Raw genomic sequence first — 20,522 nt, 5'->3', positions numbered from 1 at the left:
GTAACAGTCATAGAATAAAGCTAACAGCCCCTCATTGATCGAAGAATCTAATCAAGGAAGTAACATATTACTGTTTTGGTGATAGTCTTGCCAAATAGAACTTCAAATCGATTACAAAAGTGCACAAGTTATGTAATTTGTCAATATGAATATTAGTTCCATCGTTTTTTTATACTAAATTGAATTGAAACATGAGAGCAACTTATATTTAACATGTGAGTCCCGGCGATATTGAATGCGAGAAGGATGAAATGTGAATGAACCCAAGAAACAAAATGATACAAACAGCAATGAACAAACAAGTACACAATCTGTATTTAAACCGAATCAAATCATACCCCTAAAAATTATAACTACACAGCCATACCCAAATCTGCAAAGGAACTACAATAACTCTCAACCAATAGCTCAGATGAATAGAGCTGAAGATGGCTAGTGCTGTAGAAAATACGGTCAAATACAAGTAAAGGGCAGTGAAAATCCCAGAAGTTATTACAAGTGTTCATACCCGAATTGCCCAACAAAGAAGAACGTTGAGAAATAGTCGAAGGACAAGTGACTAAGATTGTTTACAAGGGAAGTCAAAACCATCCAAAGCCTCAACCTGGTAGAAATCAATGGCTTAAAACTGTCAGAAAAACGGTTTTGAATCGTCCGAAACTTCTCAATACACAGATCAAACAAAAAACCTTAAAATTCAATAAGGAATTTGATTATTGACTGATAATCAAGATAAAGCAAAACCCTAATTGAATTATTAGGTCCGAGAAAGTGTAAAGCACGAAAAGTGATGAATTACCAGAGCTACAATCATCACCACAAATAATCATGGTGGTCTCCATCGCCGTCGCCGTCAACACCAGCATCGGAGCAGGAGAAAGCTATCAAAATCGGTGAAATCAAAAACAAAATAAGGAAATAAATCAACCTGATAAGTACACAAAGCAAGCAAATGAAAAAAAAGAAGAAATTAGCAGATGAAAGACATGATTAGAGATGCAGAAAAGGAGAATGAAAGAGCTCAAAATAACCAGGTGAAGAACAATGAGAGACGAAGAAGAATGAGAGAAGAATGAGATAGACAATACAGAAGCAACAATCAACAAAAAAGAAGTTTAAAGAGCAAAGAACAAGTAGAAAGGTGTTCATCACGTGAGACAAGAAAGCATCGCTTCTCTGTTCATAACCAACGTTTTAGAGAAACTTTGGACATTTATAAGGGCTTTAGATATATTTTCGCCCTTAATAGTATGTGAAAGAGAACCTCAATAGAAAAGCCGTAGGGACATAGCTAGGACTATTCAAGGGCCTAAAGCCGGGGTACTGCTGAGATTAATTCCTTACTTCATTAAATGCGTTGATGACTGTGGACTAAGTGATATCCAAGCTACATGAGCTTTATTCACTTTATGTCCATAAAAATTATATGTCAAAAGAACAATGACCGTAATACCCAATGTTCCTATCCCATCTTAATCTTTCTTAGTTAAAATTTTTTTAAAAAAAATTACCATACACGTTTATTCTCTTATGGCCCAAGCTTGGCATAATCCAAGCAAAGGCTTGCATCGATTAAATAGGTTCACATGTTTAGGCCTAATCCAACCCAATTCATGAGTGTACTAGAATAATACACAACGATTTTATAGCTAATATCTACCTAGTATAAAAGCCAAGTTTTTTCTTGGCTTTTGATTGGCTGATAAGTTTTAAGAATAATTAACATATGAGCCCCACCATGTTTTCTATGCCAATTAATTACCCTCTCTCCTCAACTCAATTCCTATTCTAATTAATCATATTTCAAATGTTTAATCTTAACAATGATGAGTGGTTAATTAAGAACATCTAAAATCTAAAAATTATAATATTTACAAAATTATATCTAAAGAATAACTAATCAATGAATTTAAAAATTTATATTTATAATATTAACTATTTATTTTTTGTTTGATAATATAACATAATAAATACAAATCAACACTTATTCTTTAGATCTATATTTGAGAAAACATAAAATAAAATAATCGGAAAAAGTTTAAATTTTTTGGTTGATAAAATCATATAAAATATAAAAAATAAAATCATATTCCTTGCAAAAAAAAATCAAAATTTAAATCTTCAAGCCATAAAATCAAATAAGTTTAAAACAACATGTAAAGAATCATTCATAATAAATCACAATTGTTATCATATGGTTATCACTTATCACAAATTGTTACGCAAGAATTACAATTATTTTAATAACTCGATATTTTAAATTTATAATTACTCCCTCAGACTCCACAAATTATTTTTATTTTTATTTTTTGTGAAAAGTATTTTAATCACTGAATACTTACCCGTCTTAAATGATGATTTGTGTAAGACGATAGCTATTACTATTTACGAGATGATTTTACCCTGTGGAACGGTTTCAATGTCTAAAAATACAAATTGTTTATCAGCATTCGATGAATAATTTTTATAAAAATGGACCGTCTCACAGTATAAAACCACCTTATTCTAAAATTTGTGGGCATGTTTGTTATTTAGTAAAAACAAAAACAGCTTAGCTAATATAGACTAGATAACAAATGAATAATATATAAATATAGATGACAAGTGATCGGGACGAAATGAGTAGTAGTTTCATAAATCATACTCATATTATAGTCATATCATATGAGCTTTTATAACAGTGAGAATGTCGGCCTAATTTAGGATTGTTCATTCCCATACTATTGAGATAAGGAAAATGAAAGGGCGCCACCGGGTGACACTCAATTTGGGCGCCACCCTCTCACATGGGTGAGTGGGGACCCCTGCACTTAAGAATGCATGTGAGAGGGAGACACTCAATTTGGGCGCCACCTCCGATGAGATAATATGTTTTTATGTATTGCACTGAAATTTGAACATTTAATTATTATTACGACCCGTGCAATTTCTGCACGGGTTTAACACTAGTTTCAAAGTATAGATAAATAAATCTACATCAATATATATATATATATATATATATATATATATATATAGGGGCGGGATCCCGTGCGAACTGATTTACGGTGCGAACCGTACGAACTAACCAATTAAAGTCATATTTAAGCTCCCCTTCTTATTTCTCTACCAAACTGAAACCATACGACAGACTCCCAACACAAACCCACCACAAACAATCAACTTCCATCGTCTCTCACACTTCCACCGCCGGCGCCACTTCCACCATCGGTCGTCACTTCCACCGCCACTTCTACCACCTTCCCAAGAACGGATTTCAGTCTATTATAGAAAAAAGGTTAGTTTAATTTGAATTCTTACTCTTCACACAATTAGAAAGTTAGGATTTAATTACGATTTTTAGATCTGTTTAATTTTGTGATAAATCATTGTATTGTAAGCGAAAAATTAGGTTATAATTGAAAATTTAGGATTTGTAAAATCTGAATTTTTTCATCTTCGTTAGGTGGATAATTGATTTTTGTAAATGAATTTGCAACTTAGGTAGAAATACACTGTGTTTGAGTTGTTACTTCACAAAAGCAAGTTAGAGTTGTTGCTCCACAAAGGCCGAATAGGTTTAATTTCGTGTACTGATATAGCATTTGTAGTGAATTAAATCGAAAAGAATCGCTTTGTGAAGGGAATCTTGAAAGAATTCAACTTGAAATGAATGTTTAGCTTTGCAGAAATAATGGTGTACATTAATCTATTATCACTACAAATGTTGTCTAATGGTCTTGTTTCGTAGACTTTGGTAGTCTCCATTCCAAGAATAAGCTATAAGTCTTTATTACTACTTTTCAACCTAAACAAATAAGAATGCACAATATTTTCCACACTACATACCAACACCTTATTCTTGTATTTGTCCACACTTTAACTTCGAGAAGTCTCTCTTTTTCTGATTAATTTGCTTGGTTATGCAATCTGTTAAATTGCTTCTCATTCATATGCTTTCATGAATCAAGTGTTGACATGGCTAGGAGCCTAGGATTATACATATAAGTTTTGACTTTCAAGCATGAATAATTGCAGGTGTGTCTATGTTATGGATTGCTTAATAATTTCAGCCTGTTTTGTTTTTTTCGCTTCTAATTTTTCCTGAGTTTCAGCTATGTATTTTTTTTATAATAATTCCAATGTCAAACTCTTTCCAAACCCAATCCAAAACTCAACTTGACCCATGATGTAAATTGGATACGTTTTGGTTCTGAAATGGAGCGAATAATGAGCCCGGTTGGCTTTAAAAATAATCGTTTTGGAGTATTCAAATGGTGGTGGTTGGAGATTTATGATCTTGCAGGTGGGTCAAGTTTTGGTGTTGCTGCGTGGTCCGAGACACTTCCTCTCACGCTAGGCTGCTCGACAGTGGTCAAAGGCCTGTATGGGAGGTGCCGACTAAAGGAGTGCAGGGGTGCAGCTCGGAGATAGAGGCGATGTTGCTGTTGGTTCTTTCAATTGAGGTGGGAACGGAACTCGATGCTCGATGACTTTAGCTTCGGGAGTATTGGCTTTTGCAGGCCAGTGATGGGCCGGCAGTCGGACTGTTCCCACCTAGAATGGCTTTTGCAGGGTGCATTGCAGCGAAAAGCATCAACATTGTGATAAAGACTAAGAACAATGATGAGTTGTTACCCCGTTAGTTTCTCATGAAATAGTTTTATAATCGGTGATGAAATTTTCTAGAGTAAAAGCCTACATTTTCTACTTAAAATGTTGCATTTTTAATACAAATGGACAAGTGATATCATGCTCTGTTGTGTTTGGTTTGTTTGTATAATTAAAAAGTTTCAGAGTTAGTGTTATATATTGACAAAATGAGTTTATGCCATATGTACTACTTACTTATAGAATGTGTGTTTAGTTTCACCTGCTTAACTTGTGCTCCCGTCTTCCTCACCTTCATTCTTAGATCCTTTTTTATTCTTCTTCGCCTTATCTCTTGACCCGTCATTTTCTATAATACTCTTGGTCCCTACGTACATTGTTGACTGTTGTAGGTAAATATGGTTTAAATATATTGCTTGTCCGAATTGCAAGTGACCGAAAATAATGCAGGATAGTTTACTATTATTGAAATTAATCAGATTACAGATATTTATTTTGAGTGGGGGAGTCAAGATTAGAGTAGAAGACCCGATTCTGAAGGACCGCCTAACAGAATTTTTTTTTAAAGTGTCCTAAATAGTATTTTAACAGAAATTGATTTTGGTTCATTTTATTATTGAAAAAGGGTCATTCGGAAGAAGCGTACCTACTATACATTTAAAATGAACTTAGAACTCTTTTGAAATGTACCTAGTAGGTAATGACGTATCTAGTGCATAAAACCCCTCCTAACATGTGGGGACGAAAGAGCTTAGCGTTCTATTAGGCGGCCCGCTACCGCGGAGCCGCCTAATCAAACCTTAAACCCTTTCCCTTGTTATCGGAAATGGGTTAATTAGACGAAACGTACCTACAATATATGTGAAATGAACCTAATACTATTTCGAAACGTACCTAGTACGTAAAAGGGATTAAACGGGGGCCGCGTATCCTAAAACGGGACGGGAAAAAGTTTAGGGTTGGATTAGGCAGCCCGGTACGGCGGGTCCGCCTAATCCAACCCTAAACCCCTTCCCTTGTTATAGAAACGGGAACCGTAAACTGAGCCCTAAAAGAGGAAGAGTGAACCCCTTTCCGAGGGGACCGGGTATCCTAAAACGGGACGGGAAATGGTTCAGGGTCGGATTAGGCGGCCCGCTACCGCGGGTCCGCCTAATCCAACCCTAAACCCTTTCCCTTGTTATCGGAAATGGGTTAATTAGACGAAACGTACCTACAATATATGTGAAATGAACCTAATACTATTTCGAAACGTACCTAGTATGTAAAAGGGATTAAACGGGGGCCGGGTATCCTAAAACGGGACGGGAAATGGTTTAGGGTTGGATTAGGCGGCCCGCTACCGCGGGTCCACCTAATCGAACCCTAAACCTTTTCCCTTGTTAACGGAAATGGGTTAATTAGACGAAACGTACCTTCAATATATGTGAAATGAACCTAATACTCTATCGAAGCGTACCTAGTACATAAAAGAGATTAAACGGGTGGCGGGTATCCTAAAACGGGACGGGAAAGGGTTTAGGGTTGGATTAGGCGGACCCGCTGTGTAGCGGGACCGCCTAATCCAACCCTAAACCCTTTCCCTTGTTTTTGAAACGGAAACCGTAAACTGAGCCCTAAAAGGTGAAGGGTGAACCCCTTTCCGAGGGGACCGGGTATCCTAAAACGGGACGGGAAAGGGTTTAGGGTTGGATTAGGTCGCCCGCTACCGCGGGGCCGCCTAAACCCTTTCCCTTGTTATCGGAAATGGGTTAATTAGACGAAACGTACCTACAATATATGTGAAATGAACCTAATACTATTTCGAAACGTACCTAGTACGTAAAAGGGATTAAACGGGGGTCGGGTATCCTAAAACGGGACGGGAAAGGGTCTAGGGTTGGATTAGGCGGCCCGCTACCGCAGGTCCGCCTAATCGAACCCTAAACCCTTTCCCTTGTTATCGCAAATGGGTTAATTAGACGAAACGTACCTACAATATATGTGAAATGAACCTAATACTCTATCGAAACGTACCTATTACAAAAAAAAGAGATTAAACGGGGGACGGCTATCCTAAAACGGGACGAGAAAGGGTTTAAGGTTGGATTAGGCGACCCGCTACCGCGGGTCCACCTAATCCAGCCCTAAACCATTTCCCTTGTTATCGAAATGGGTTATTTAGACGAAACGTACCTACAATATATTTAAAATGAACCTAAGACTATTTCGAAATGTACCTAGTACGTAAAAAGGATTAAACGGGGGCGGGTATCCTAAAATGGGACGGGGAAAGGGTTTAGGGTTGGATTTGCGGGTCCGCCTAATCCAACCCTAAACCCTTTCCTTGTTATCTCGGAAATGGGTTATTTAGGCGAAACGTACCAACAATATATTTAAAATGAACCTAAGACTATTTCGAAACGTACCTAGTAGCTAAAGACGTATCTAGTGCATAAAATTCTCCTTAAAGTGGGACGAGAAAGGGTTTAAGGTTTTGATTAGCCGGCGCGCTACGCGTAAAATAAAATTTCATCTATCTTCTTTTTCGGAGAAGCTCAAAGTTCATGAAGAAACGTATCTACTATACATTCAAAATGAACCTACCACTCTTTCGAAACGTACCAAGTAAAAGGGAATAAACGGGGGGTCGGGTATCCTAAAACGGGAAGGGAATGGGTTTAGGGTTTGATTAGGCGGCCCGCTACCGCGGAGCCGCCTAATCCAACCCTAAACCCTTTCCCTTGTTATCGGAACGGGAACCGTAAACTGAGCCCTAAAAGGGGAAGGGTGAACCCCTTTCTGAGGGGGCAGGATATCCTAAAACTGGACGGGAAAGGGTTTAGGGCTGGATTAGGCGGCCCGCTACCAAATAATCGTGATTTTGACAGATTGTCAAAAGATAGTTTATACATTCACTATTTTCCATATGCTGTCAAAATGGCGGTATAGTGGTTGAAAAATGATGATTGTTTTAAGCAAGGACTATACAATTAGAGGATAGATGAAAATTGTATCAGAAGAAGAAATCAAGGATGCAACCAACAACTATGATTTTTAAGGGTCATCATTGCCAGTTTTAGTGTAGAAAACATCTATAATGGCACCCTTGATGACAATCTATAGATCATGACAATATAATTAGGATTTATCGGTAATGCTTGGAAACTCACATATCAATGATAACTGGCAAAGAAATAATACTTGAAAATAGTCTCCAATAATAAAATGGAAGAAAAAGAAACGAAAAGGATCTGAACACAAGAACAGCAACAATTAAGTTGAACGTTAAAGACATCCTCAAATAAGAGTGTTGAAGAAACAGACTAATTACTCGATCAATTCCATTACAGGAAAACATAACATCCAAAACAGAAATTGTTCTTCTAGCTTCATCTCTACCATCGGCTAAATCGATTAATAAGCTTATAAACTAAACAAAGTTAATACACTCAAAATCCGAAGTTTTATCTGTCTTTCACTACTTAATCACAACCAGAAAACACAATCTAGAACTCCTGAGAAGCCGAGCCAATATCGCTGTTACCACCAGTTGCCTTCTTCGGCAACAATGTCTGATGAATATTCGGCATCACACCACCATTTGCAATTGTCACCTGTCCAGGTAACTTGCTTAGCTCCTCATCATTTCTTACATCCAATTGAATGTGCTATCCTGGTCGTTTTGTTGTCTCTCGCCGCATTCCCTGCCTACTCTTCTACACACCAAATAATCTCACTCTTATCAATTAACTAAATCACATTCATTAACCTCAATATCATAAACTGCTAAATACTTATACAAATTACAAATTTCACTATTTATAATTGTTAAAAACACCGCTTTCAAAATGATTAATTGATTCATTTCATTTTTTTGTTCACAATCGACAGCTAGATAAGTCTCTTATCAAAGTACTCTCTCCGTCTCAATCATTTGTTTACATCTGATTAAATACGGAGGAAGTACTCTCTCGGTCTGTCCATCTCAAATTAATCACAATCAGATCCCACAGCATCATAAACTACTAACAAAACTATATATACAAATTTCTCTATCTATAATCGTTAAAAACACCGCTTTCAACCCGATTAATGAATTTTGGTAACATTTCGAGGCAAATAAATCACTCATTTCCTATATAGGGGCGGGATCCCGTGCGAACTGATTTACGGTGCGAACCGTACGAACTAACCAATTAAAGTCATATTTAAGCTCCCCTTCTTATTTCTCTACCAAACTGAAACCATACGACAGACTCCCAACACAAACCCACCACAAACAATCAACTTCCATCATCTCTCACACTTCCACCGCCGGCGCAATTTCCACCATCGGCCGTCACTTCCACCGCCGCTTCTACCACCTTCCCAAGAACGGATTTCAGTCTATTATAGAAAAAAGGTTAGTTTAATTTGAATTCTTACTCTTCACACAATTAGAAAGTTAGGATTTAATTACGATTTTTAGATCTGTTTAATTTTGTGATAAATCATTGTATTGTAAGCGAAAAATTAGGTTATAATTGAAAATTTAGGATTTGTAAAATCTGAATTTTTTCATCTTCGTTAGGTGGATAATTGATTTTTGTAAATGAATTTGCAACTTAGGTAGAAATACACTGTGTTTGAGTTGTTACTTCACAAAAGCAAGTTAGAGTTGTTGCTCCACAAAGGCCGAATAGGTTTAATTTCCTGTGTACAGTATAGCATTTGTAGTGAATTAAATCTGAAAAGAATCTGCTTTGTGAAGGGAATCTTGAAAGAATTCAACTTGAAATGAATGTTTAGCTTTGCAGAAATAATGGTGTACATTAATCTATTATCACTACAAATGTTGTCTAATGGTCTTGTTTCGTAGACTTTGGTAGTCTCCATTCCAAGAATAAGCTATAAGTCTTTATTACTACTTTTCAACCTAAACAAATAAGAATGCACAATATTTTCCACACTACATACCAACACCTTATTCTTGTATTTGTTCACACTTTAACTTCGAGAAGTCTCTCTTTTTCTGATTAATTTGCTTGGCTATGCAATCTGTTAAATTGCTTCTCATTCATATGCTTTCATGAATCAAGTGTTGACATGGCTAGGAGCCTAGGATTACACATATAAGTTTTGACTTTCAAGCATGAATAATTGCAGGTGTGTCTATGTTATGGATTGCTTAATAATTTCAGCCTGTTTTGTTTTTTTCGCTTCTAATTTTTCCTGAGTTTCAGCTATGTATTTTTTTATAATAATTCCAATGTCAAACTCTTTCCAAACCCAATCCAAAACTCAACTTGACCCATGATGTAAATTGGGTACGTTTTGGTTCTGAAATGGAGCGAATAATGAGCCCGGTTGGCTTTAAAAATAATCGTTTTGGAGTATTCAAATGGTGGTGGTTGGAGATTTATGATCTTGCAGGTGGGTCAAGTTTTGGTGCTGCTGCGTGGTCCGAGACACTTCCTCTCACGCTGGGCTGCTCGATAGTGGTCAAAGGCCTGTATGGGAGGTGCCGACTAAAGGAGTGAAGGGGTGCAGCTCGGAGATAGAGGCGATGTTGCTGTTGGTTCTTTCAATTGAGGTGGGAACGGAACTCGATGCTCGATGACTTTAGCTTCGGGAGTATTGGCTTTTGCAGGCCAGTGATGGGCCGGCAGTCGGACTGTTCCCACCTAGAATGGCTTTTGCAGGGTGCATTGCAGCGAAAAGCATCAACATTGTGATGAAGACTAAGAACAGCAGTAGTTGTTACCCCCGTTAGTTTCTCATGAAATAGTTTTCGCAATCAGTGATGAAATTTTCTAGAGTAAAAGCCTACATTTTCTACTTAAAATGTTGCATTTGTAATACAAATGGACAAGTGATATCAGAATGCTCTGTTGTGTTTGGTTTGTTTGTATAATTAAAAAGTTTCAGAGTTAGTGTTATATATTGACAAAATGAGTTTATGCCATATGTACTACTTACTTATAGAATGTGTGTTTAGTTACACCTGCTTAACTTGTGCTCCCGTCTTCCTCACCTTCATTCTTAGATCCTTTTTTATTCTTCTTCGCCTTATCTCTTGACCCGTCATTTTCTATAATACTCTTGGTCCCTACGTACATTGTTGACTGTTGTAGGTAAATATGGTTTAAATATATTGCTTGTCCGAATTGCAAGTGACCCAAAATAATGCAGGATAGTTTACTATTATTGAAATTAATCAGATTACAGATAATTATTTTGAGTGGGGGAGTCAAGATTAGAGTTGAAGACCCGAGTCTGAAGGACCGCCTAACAGAATTTTTTTTTAAAGTGTCCTAAATAGTATTTTAACATAAATTGATTTTGGTTCATTTTATTATTGAAAAGGGATCATTCGGAAGAAGCGTACCTACTATACATTTAAAATGAACTTAGAACTCTTTTGAAATGTACCTAGTAGGTAATGACGTATCTAGTGCATAAAACCCCTCCTAACAGTGGGACGAGAAAGAGCTTAGCGTTCTATTAGGCGGCCCGCTACCGCGGAGCCGCCTAATCAAACCCTAAACCCTTTCCCTTGTTATCGGAAATGGGTTAATTAGACGAAACGTACCTACAATATATGTGAAATGAACCTAATACTATTTCGAAACGTACCTAGTACGTAATAGGGATTAAACGGGGGCCGCGTATCCTAAAACGGGACGGGAAAAAGTTTAGGGTTGGATTAGGCAGCCCGGTACGGCGGGTCCGCCTAATCCAACCCTAAACCGTTTCCCTTGTTATAGAAACGAGAACCGTAAACTGAGCCCTAAAAGAGGAAGAGTGAACCCCTTTCCGAGGGGACCGGGTATCCTAAAACGGGACGGGAAATGGTTCAGGGTCGGATTAGGCGGCCCGCTACCGCGGGTCCGCCTAATCCAACCCTAAACCCTTTCCCTTGTTATCGGAAATGGGTTAATTAGACGAAACGTACCTACAATATATGTGAAATGAACCTAATACTATTTCGAAACGTACCTAGTATGTAAAAGGGATTAAACGGGGGCCGGGTATCCTAAAACGGGACGGGAAATGGTTTAGGGTTGGATTAGGCGGCCCGCTACCGCGGGTCCACCTAATCGAACCCTAAACCTTTTCCCTTGTTATCGGAAATTGGTTAATTAGACGAAACGTACCTTCAATATATGTGAAATGAACCCAATACTCTATCGAAGCGTACCTAGTACATAAAAGAGATTAAACGGGTGGCGGGTATCCTAAAACGGGACGGGAAAGGGTTTAGGGTTGGATTAGGCGGACCCGCTGTGTAGCGGGACCGCCTAATCTAACCCTAAACCCTTTCCCTTGTTTTTGAAACGGAAACCGTAAACTGAGCCCTAAAAGGTGAACGGTGAACCCCTTTCCGAGGGGACCGGGTATCCTAAAACGGGACGGGAAAGGGTTTAGGGTTGGATTAGGCGGCCCGCTACCGCAGGGCCGCCTAAACCCTTTCCCTTGTTATCGGAAATGGGTTAATTAGACGAAACGTACCTACAATATATGTGAAATGAACCTAATACTATTTCGAAACGTACCTAGTACGTAAAAGGGATTAAACGGGGGTCGGGTATCCTAAAACGGGACGGGAAAGGGTTTAGGGTTGGATTAGGCGGCCCGCTACCGCAGGTCCGCCTAATCGAACCCTAAACCCTTTCCCTTGTTATCGCAAATGGGTTAATTAGACGAAACGTACCTACAATATATTTAAAATGAACCTAAGACTATTTCGAAATGTACCTAGTACGTAAAAAGGATTAAACGGGGGGCCGGGTATCTTAAAATGGGACGGGAAAGGGTTTAGGGTTGGATTTGCGGGTCCGCCTAATCCAACCCTAAACCCTTTCCCTTGTTATCGGAAATGGGTTATTTAGACGAAACGTACCAACAATATATTTAAAATGAACCTAAGACTATTTCGAAACGTACCTAGTAGCTAAAGACGTATCTAGTGCATAAAATTCTCCTTAAAGTGGGACGAGAAAGGGTTTAAGGTTTTGATTAGCCGGCGCGCTACGCGTAAAATGAAATTTCATCTATCTTCTTTTTCGGAGAAGCTCAAAGTTCATGAAGAAACGTATCTACTATACATTCAAAATGAACCTACCACTCTTTCGAAACGTACCAAGTAAAAGGGAATAAACGGGGGGTCGGGTATCCTAAAACGGGAAGGGAATGGGTTTAGGGTTTGATTAGGCGGCTCCGCGGTAGCGGGCCGCCTAATCCAACCCTAAACCCTTTCCCTTGTTATCGGAACGGGAACCGTAAACTGAGCCCTAAAAGGGGAAGGGTGAACCCCTTTCTGAGGGGGCAGGATATCCTAAAACTGGACGGGAACGGGTTTAGGGCTGGATTAGGCGGCCCGCTACCAAATAATCGTGATTTTGACAGATTGTCAAAAGATAGTTTATGCATTCACTATTTTCCATATGCTGTCAAAATGGCGGTATAGTGGTTGAAAAATGATGATTGTTTTAAGCAAGGACTATACAATTAGAGGATAGATGAAAATTGTATCAGAAGAAGAAATCAAGGATGCAACCAACAACTATGATTTTTAAGGGTCATCATTGCCAGTTTTAGTGTAGAAAACATCTATAATGGCACCCTTGATGACAATCTATAGATCATGACAATATAATTAGGATTTATCGGTAATGCTTGGAAACTCACATATCAATGATAACTGGCAAAGAAATAATACTTGAAAATAGTCTCCAATAATAAAATGGAAGAAAAAGAAACGAAAAGGATCTGAACACAAGAACAGCAACAATTAAGTTGAACGTTAAAGACATCCTCAAATAAGAGTGTTGAAGAAACAGACTAATTACTCGATCAATTCCATTACAGGAAAACATAACATCCAAAACAGACATTGTTCTTCTAGCTTCATCTCTACCATCGGCTAAATGAACTTAGAACTCTTTTGAAATGTACCTAGTAGGTAATGACGTATCTAGTGCATAAAACCCCTCCTAACAGTGGGACGAGAAAGAGCTTAGCGTTCTATTAGGCGGCCCGCTACCGCGGAGCCGCCTAATCAAACCCTAAACCCTTTCCCTTGTTATCGGAAATGGGTTCATTAGACGAAACGTACCTACAATATATGTGAAATGAACCTAATACTATTTCGAAACGTACCTAGTACGTAAGAGGGATTAAACGGGGGTCGGGTATCCTAAAACGGGACGGGAAAGGATTTAGGGTTGGATTAGGCGGCCCGCTACCGCGGGTCCGCCTAATCGAACCCTAAACCCTTTTCCTTGTTATCGCAAATGGGTTAATTAGACGAAACGTACCTACAATATATGTGAAATGAACCTAATACTCTATCGAAACGTACCTATTACAAAAAAGAGATTAAACGGGGGACGGCTATCCTAAAACGGGACGAGAAAGGGTTTAGGGTTGGATTAGGCGACCTGCTACCGCGGGTCCACCTAATCCAACCCTAAACCATTTCCCTTGTTATCGAAATGGGTTATTTAGACGAAACGTACCTACAATATATTTAAAATGAACCTAAGACTATTTCGAAATGTACCTAGTACGTAAAAATTATTAAACGGGGGGCCGGGTATCCTAAAACGGGACGGGAAAGGGTTTAGGGTTGGATTTGCGGGTCCGCCTAATCCAACCCTAAACCCTTTCCCTTGTTATCGGAAATGGGTTATTTAGACGAAACGTACCAACAATATATTTAAAATGAACCTAAGACTATTTCGAAACGTACCTAGTAGCTAAAGACGTATCTAGTGCATAAAATTCTCCTTAAAGTGGGACGAGAAAGGGTTTAAGGTTTTGATTAGCCGGCGCGCTACGCGTAAAATGAAATTTCATCTATCTTCTTTTTCGGAGAAGCTCAAAGTTCATGAAGAAACGTATCTACTATACATTCAAAATGAACCTACCACTCTTTCGAAACGTACCAAGTAAAAGGGAATAAACGGGGGGTCGGGTATCCTAAAACGGGAAGGGAATGGGTTTAGGGTTTGATTAGGCGGCCCGCTCCGCGGGCGCCTAATCCAACCCTAAACCCTTTCCCTTGTTATCGGAACGGGAACCGTAAACTGAGCCCTAAAAGGGGAAGGGTGAACCCCTTTCTGAGGGGGCAGGATATCCTAAAACTGGACGGGAACGGGTTTAGGGCTGGATTAGGACCCGCTACCAAATAATCGTGATTTTGATGATTGTCAAAAGATAGTTTATGCATTCACTATTTTCCATATGCTGTCAAAATGGCGGTATAGTGGTTGAAAAATGATGATTGTTTTAAGCAAGGACTATACAATTAGAGGATAGATGAAAATTGTATCAGAAGAAGAAATCAAGGATGCAACCAACAACTATGATTTTTAAGGGTCATCATTGCCAGTTTTAGTGTAGAAAACATCTATAATGGCACCCTTGATGACAATCTATAGATCATGACAATATAATTAGGATTTATCGGTAATGCTTGGAAACTCACATATCAATGATAACTGGCAAAGAAATAATACTTGAAAATAGTCTCCAATAATAAAATGGAAGAAAAAGAAACGAAAAGGATCTGAACACAAGAACAGCAACAATTAAGTCGAACGTTAAAGACATCCTCAAATAAGAGTGTTGAAGAAACAGACTAATTACTCGATCAATTCCATTACAGGAAAACATAACATCCAAAACAGACATTGTTCTTCTAGCTTCATCTCTACCATCGGCTAAATCGATTAATTAGCTTATAAACTAAACAAAGTTAATACACTCAAAATCCGAAGTTTTATCTGTCTTTCACTACTTAATCACAACCAGAAAACACAATCTAGAACTCCTGAGAAGCCGAGCCAATATCGCTGTTACCACCAGTTGCCTTCTTCGGCAACAATGTCTGATGAATATTCGGCATCACACCACCATTTGCAATTGTCACCTGTCCAGGTAACTTGCTTAGCTCCTCATCATTTCTTACATCCAATTGAATGTGCTATCCTGGTCTTTTTGTTGTCTCTCACCGTATTCCCTGCCTACTCTTCTACACACCAAATAATCTCACTCTTATCAATTTACTAAATCACATTCATTAAACTCAATATCATAAACTGCTAAATACTTATACCAATTATAAATTTCACTATTTATAATTGTTAAAAACACCGCTTTCAAAATGATTAATTGATTCATTTCATTTTTTTGTTCACAATCGACAGCTAGATAAGTCTCTTATCAAAGTACTCTCTCCGTTTCAATCATTTGTTTACATCTGATTAAATACGGAGGAAGTACTCTCTCGGTCTGTCCATCTCAAATTAATCACAATCAGATCCCACAGCATCATAAACTACTAACAAAATTATATATATACAAATTTCTCTATCTATAATCGTTAAAAACACCGCTTTCAACCCGATTAATGAATTTTGGTAACATTTCGAGGCAAATAAATCACTCATTTCCTCTTTAAATTCGACATTAGAGTTATAGATCGATGCCCAGAGATGATCTAGATGAGGCATCGTCGCCGCTGACATTAATGACGTGCAGAAAATACCGTCGACGGATAATAGAGAGAATATGGGCGAGGCGTTTGTGTTGATGGAATTGACGGCAGAAAATGTCAGTTATTGTACTCTCCGGTGATGCCTCCGTCGTTGATACTGTAACACCCCCACACTCCAAGTGCCTTACCAGAACCACTCAGGTATAAAGATGCTACCATCTCGGTTACCCGAGGCATGATAATCATAAGACAATGAAGAAACATACTTTATTAAACAAGTTAAGTGATTACATAACAAAACCAACTGTAAGCAAAATACAATTTGCTCTCAAACTATAAACCAACGAGAAAGGAACTGTCCTAACAAACACAGCGGAAGACTAAAGACTATGATATGTGATGACTCCATCCCCTGACTAGATCCCACGCGTATCCAAGATATACCGCAAGCAACCGCTCACCACCCCGAATGGATCACCACGATTTTAAAACATTTAAACGGGGTCAAGTACTAATCACACAATTTATATACATATCAACAATCCGATAAATGACATGACTCACACCGTCACACATACATTCACACCAATCCCAACAATCTCAATCACCGATCGTCCTTTGGACTACCCCGATGGGGGACCGCAGCCGTACCCACAAATCCCCGCTCTTCATACCGAGCGATAAACCCATGTTCATTAATGTGCACATCCCCTTCCGTGGCGGGTTCCACGAAGGGCGAAACCAGGGCGTGAAGCCACTCCCGCAAGTGACTCCACTCAACCGAGAACGCATCTCGAGAACCATAGGCAACCAATCACAATCACAATATCAACAAATCCGAATCTATCAACAATGTACAATCACAATCACAAGTAGTCACAATACAATTACTATAACAAACAATCAATCTCAACACATCAACAATCATCCCATTATGGGACTAATGCTGAGTAGGAAATCCTACCAGTAAGCACACAATCGGACGGTCTCTACCTTTGAGTCAAAAGCTTCCTCTATGAACCCTCCTCCTATCATACAACATATAGAGGCTACCAAATCACATACTACACATAAACCCCCAAACCTCTAAATTAGGGTTTAACCAAATCAAAGGAAAGACAATAAAAGGGTACATAGATCTTACCCTCGACGCAAGGAACTCAACGGTATAACCAACGACGCGAACTGACCTTCCAAACTCAGGGATTGCTAATTATGCGATCGGGATGAAGAACTTGCTTGCTTCCTCTCTTAAACAAGAATTTAGGTTTTGCAAAAGTGATTTAGAATAATGACGATAAAGCTTATATACCTTAATCGCGTAATTAACAAAACCCGAGAAAACTCCTCGAAAAGCGGGACACTCGATCGAGTACCGAGATACTCGATCGAGTGCCCCCTTACTCGATCGAGTACCCACGTTACTCGATCGAGTACCCAACAGTCGAAACTATTTTAAAACGCAACTCACCCTTACTCGACGAGTAAGGCCTACTCGATAGAGTACCCAATGACTTATAAATACGGAGTATTACAGTCTTCCCTCCTTAAAAAGAACTTCGTCCCCGAAGTTCAACCCATACATAAAAACAACCATACTGACTCGACCAAGACACCACAACTTAGCTAAGGACTCAAGAACTCGACCGAACATAGAACATGAACTCTTGACACCCACTCCACCAACTATGTTTACTTCCACAACATGACTCACTATATCGTATCTACCACATATATATCTCTCACGACACCAACTCCATGCATAACCAACTACCATCCTCTAATGCTGCTAGCTCCATAATATCATCAACTATCAAATCCAATACCAAGACACTCATAGACATCAAACGGAATGTTACATTCTACCACCCCTAAAAGGAACTTCGTCCTCGAAGTTTACTCACACTCGTAACCTCATCATCCAACTGTCAACACTAGTGAAATATTCTCACACTCCTAAACATCACGCTACTACAAGCATGGTCATGACCTTTAATAAAATCACCCACAACACGAATCGATCTTATATTCTACATCAAGACTCAACTTCCGAATATATTATCATATGTACAACCATCAAAATCTGTTTTATCGCATCCTACTCCTCTTAAGCCAAATGTTACGTCCTCGTAACTCACTAATACCCAAACCATATTTATATCTCATTACCCTCTGTACCACCACATGTCAAAGATAACCGTCTATAAACCAAACACTCACCATTCTTATAACTCACGATCCGCACTCGTTACGTACACGCACACTAGATCCTCAAGTTCTTTCTTTCATTACCGTAAAACTCATACACAACTTAACATGACACTAATTCCCCAAACACCCTACACTCATTGTCTCAACAAAAGATTATGAACTACCTGCCGCTTTCAGATCATTACAACACATGTTCCATGAATCATTTTCCATTACCATGTCTACCGATGTCTCATCTGAAAACAAGATCAAAATTACTGTAACAACCTCTCACAACCGTGTCCCATCAACAAAATATCACTATAACATGACAACAACGAAAACATATACAACTCTATTTCATATCATATTCTACCTCATTCCCAACTTAACATGGTAAAGAAAACATCAATCAGCAGACAAATTGTCTATCTGCACAAACCGAAACTCGCAGGAGCAACATCAAACAAAACAACAATCTATGTATAATCTGGTATGTACTTTGAAACTCGAATCATAATCATCCCGCCTACTCCACCACAACCGGTGACGGCATCACAACACCGCCACCAATGACCCACACCGTAGTGCGAAAATACCCGCATCACAAAGACACTATGTACCGTGCCCGGATCACCACCGAGGCACCCCAACCACACCGATAGACATCACAACCGCATACAATTCCCATAAATATCGACTCAAAGATAACTTCTCGACAAGAAAAACTTACTCAAATCGACTTTATTAAATCACCACGCAACATATTATATGGATAAATAGATAAGCATCTCATGAACATCATCTCTACCATTTCACGGAATACACATGTGTTATCAATACACATAAAATTATAACTAGCCATGTCAAATCAATCAAATTATTACCTTTTTGGATATCATTCAATTAAATTATCGTGTCCAACATATATATTACCGAACATTCATAAAACAACTTTATAATTATCACACCATACCACTTCTTGTGAGGTCGGAACCTCACACAAACATTTACACATAACATAGACCCGTAATCACAACCAACTAGTCAATCCTGACCACGTAAGTTACCACTCGATAAAGGTTACCGCGCCCGAGTTTAACTCATATGCCCCTCATAACATATTCCCCATTCGCACAACCATCACTTCCTGCCAAATATAACCATACCTTTACTATTCAACTAATAGCATCCGCCTCATCTAACCACATCTTATACCCTCTCACAATCATACACAACAATCGGGTCCCTACCAAATCAACCTCTTTAGAATTGCTACCCTTCTAATATACCATCACTCTTAACCACTAGTGGTAACACCACCATGCCACCACCGTCGTATATCAAACATCTTACACTCATATCAAAATAACATGGTTTTTCTCCTATTTTTGGTTAACATTCCAAATAGCGAACATCAAACCCATCCACAAAATTACCTCAACATTATTCCCAATACCATCTTATTTGTATTGTCATCCAACTCTCCACCAAATATCTCGTATCGTGCCAATACTACACCAACTTCTTACTCCCTCAATTCCTCGAAACTCATTATCAATCATGTTGTCCTGAAACTCCTATATAACCTTTAGCTAACATCCTCGTGATACTATCACACATTTCGATGATTCCTTACCTTTATATCACATAGCTCCGGTGAACATTTTCCCCAGCTTACTTTTATCCTTCTTTTCTCTTTACACTCGATAATACCAATTAATAGTCCAACTCCTTATTCCTTCTAGCTAACTCTTTAGAAATCCAGTTACCCCTTCGTTGCTCCAAAACTCAAATTTCATTATTTTCTACCGACATCATCTCACTCTTTCTTACCATGGATCTTCTCTTATTATGCTATCACTAACACTTGCCACTAATCTATCCATAGAATCAACGTTTAATGTTCAAACAATTGCATCTCCCTTTTTACATCTCTAGAAATCAGAATTCATTTAATACCGTTAATTACCCAAGGAAATCACACAGTAGTTTCATCTTTTAATAAACCAAACCTCCCAAACTCACTCACTGTCTACAAATACACCTCGTGACATGTCTCCACAAAGTTCACTATATATTACTCTTCTCAACCCCTTTGAAACGAACTTTCACTACATATATCCATAACCCACACGACTCCTAACCATTTCCCTCCATAATTCTTTACACATCTCAAGCTGCCACTATCCACATCCTTACTTTCAATCTTTTATTCTCACGTTCATTATACTCACATCATCACTTGCCCATATTCACTTACTTTTACATTACTCAA

The 20,522-nt window shown here is 38.6% G+C and overlaps 1 long non-coding RNA gene across 1 annotated transcript; it reads left to right on the top strand.

The window, feature by feature from the left end:
- Positions 1-8,768: 8,768 nt before the first annotated feature.
- LOC141633941 (uncharacterized) lies at positions 8,769-10,516 on the top strand. The gene is made up of 2 exons (XR_012538712.1): positions 8,769-8,974; positions 9,985-10,516. It is a non-coding gene; the product is annotated as an uncharacterized LOC141633941 (long non-coding RNA).
- The last annotated feature ends 10,006 nt before the right edge of the window (positions 10,517-20,522 follow it).

This window comes from Silene latifolia, chromosome Y, assembly GCF_048544455.1.
Source record: "Silene latifolia isolate original U9 population chromosome Y, ASM4854445v1, whole genome shotgun sequence".
In the NCBI taxonomy this organism is placed as follows: Eukaryota; Viridiplantae; Streptophyta; class Magnoliopsida; order Caryophyllales; family Caryophyllaceae; genus Silene; species Silene latifolia.
Note: the sequence above shows the minus strand (reverse complement) of the source record. Positions and strands in the feature narration are given on the sequence as shown.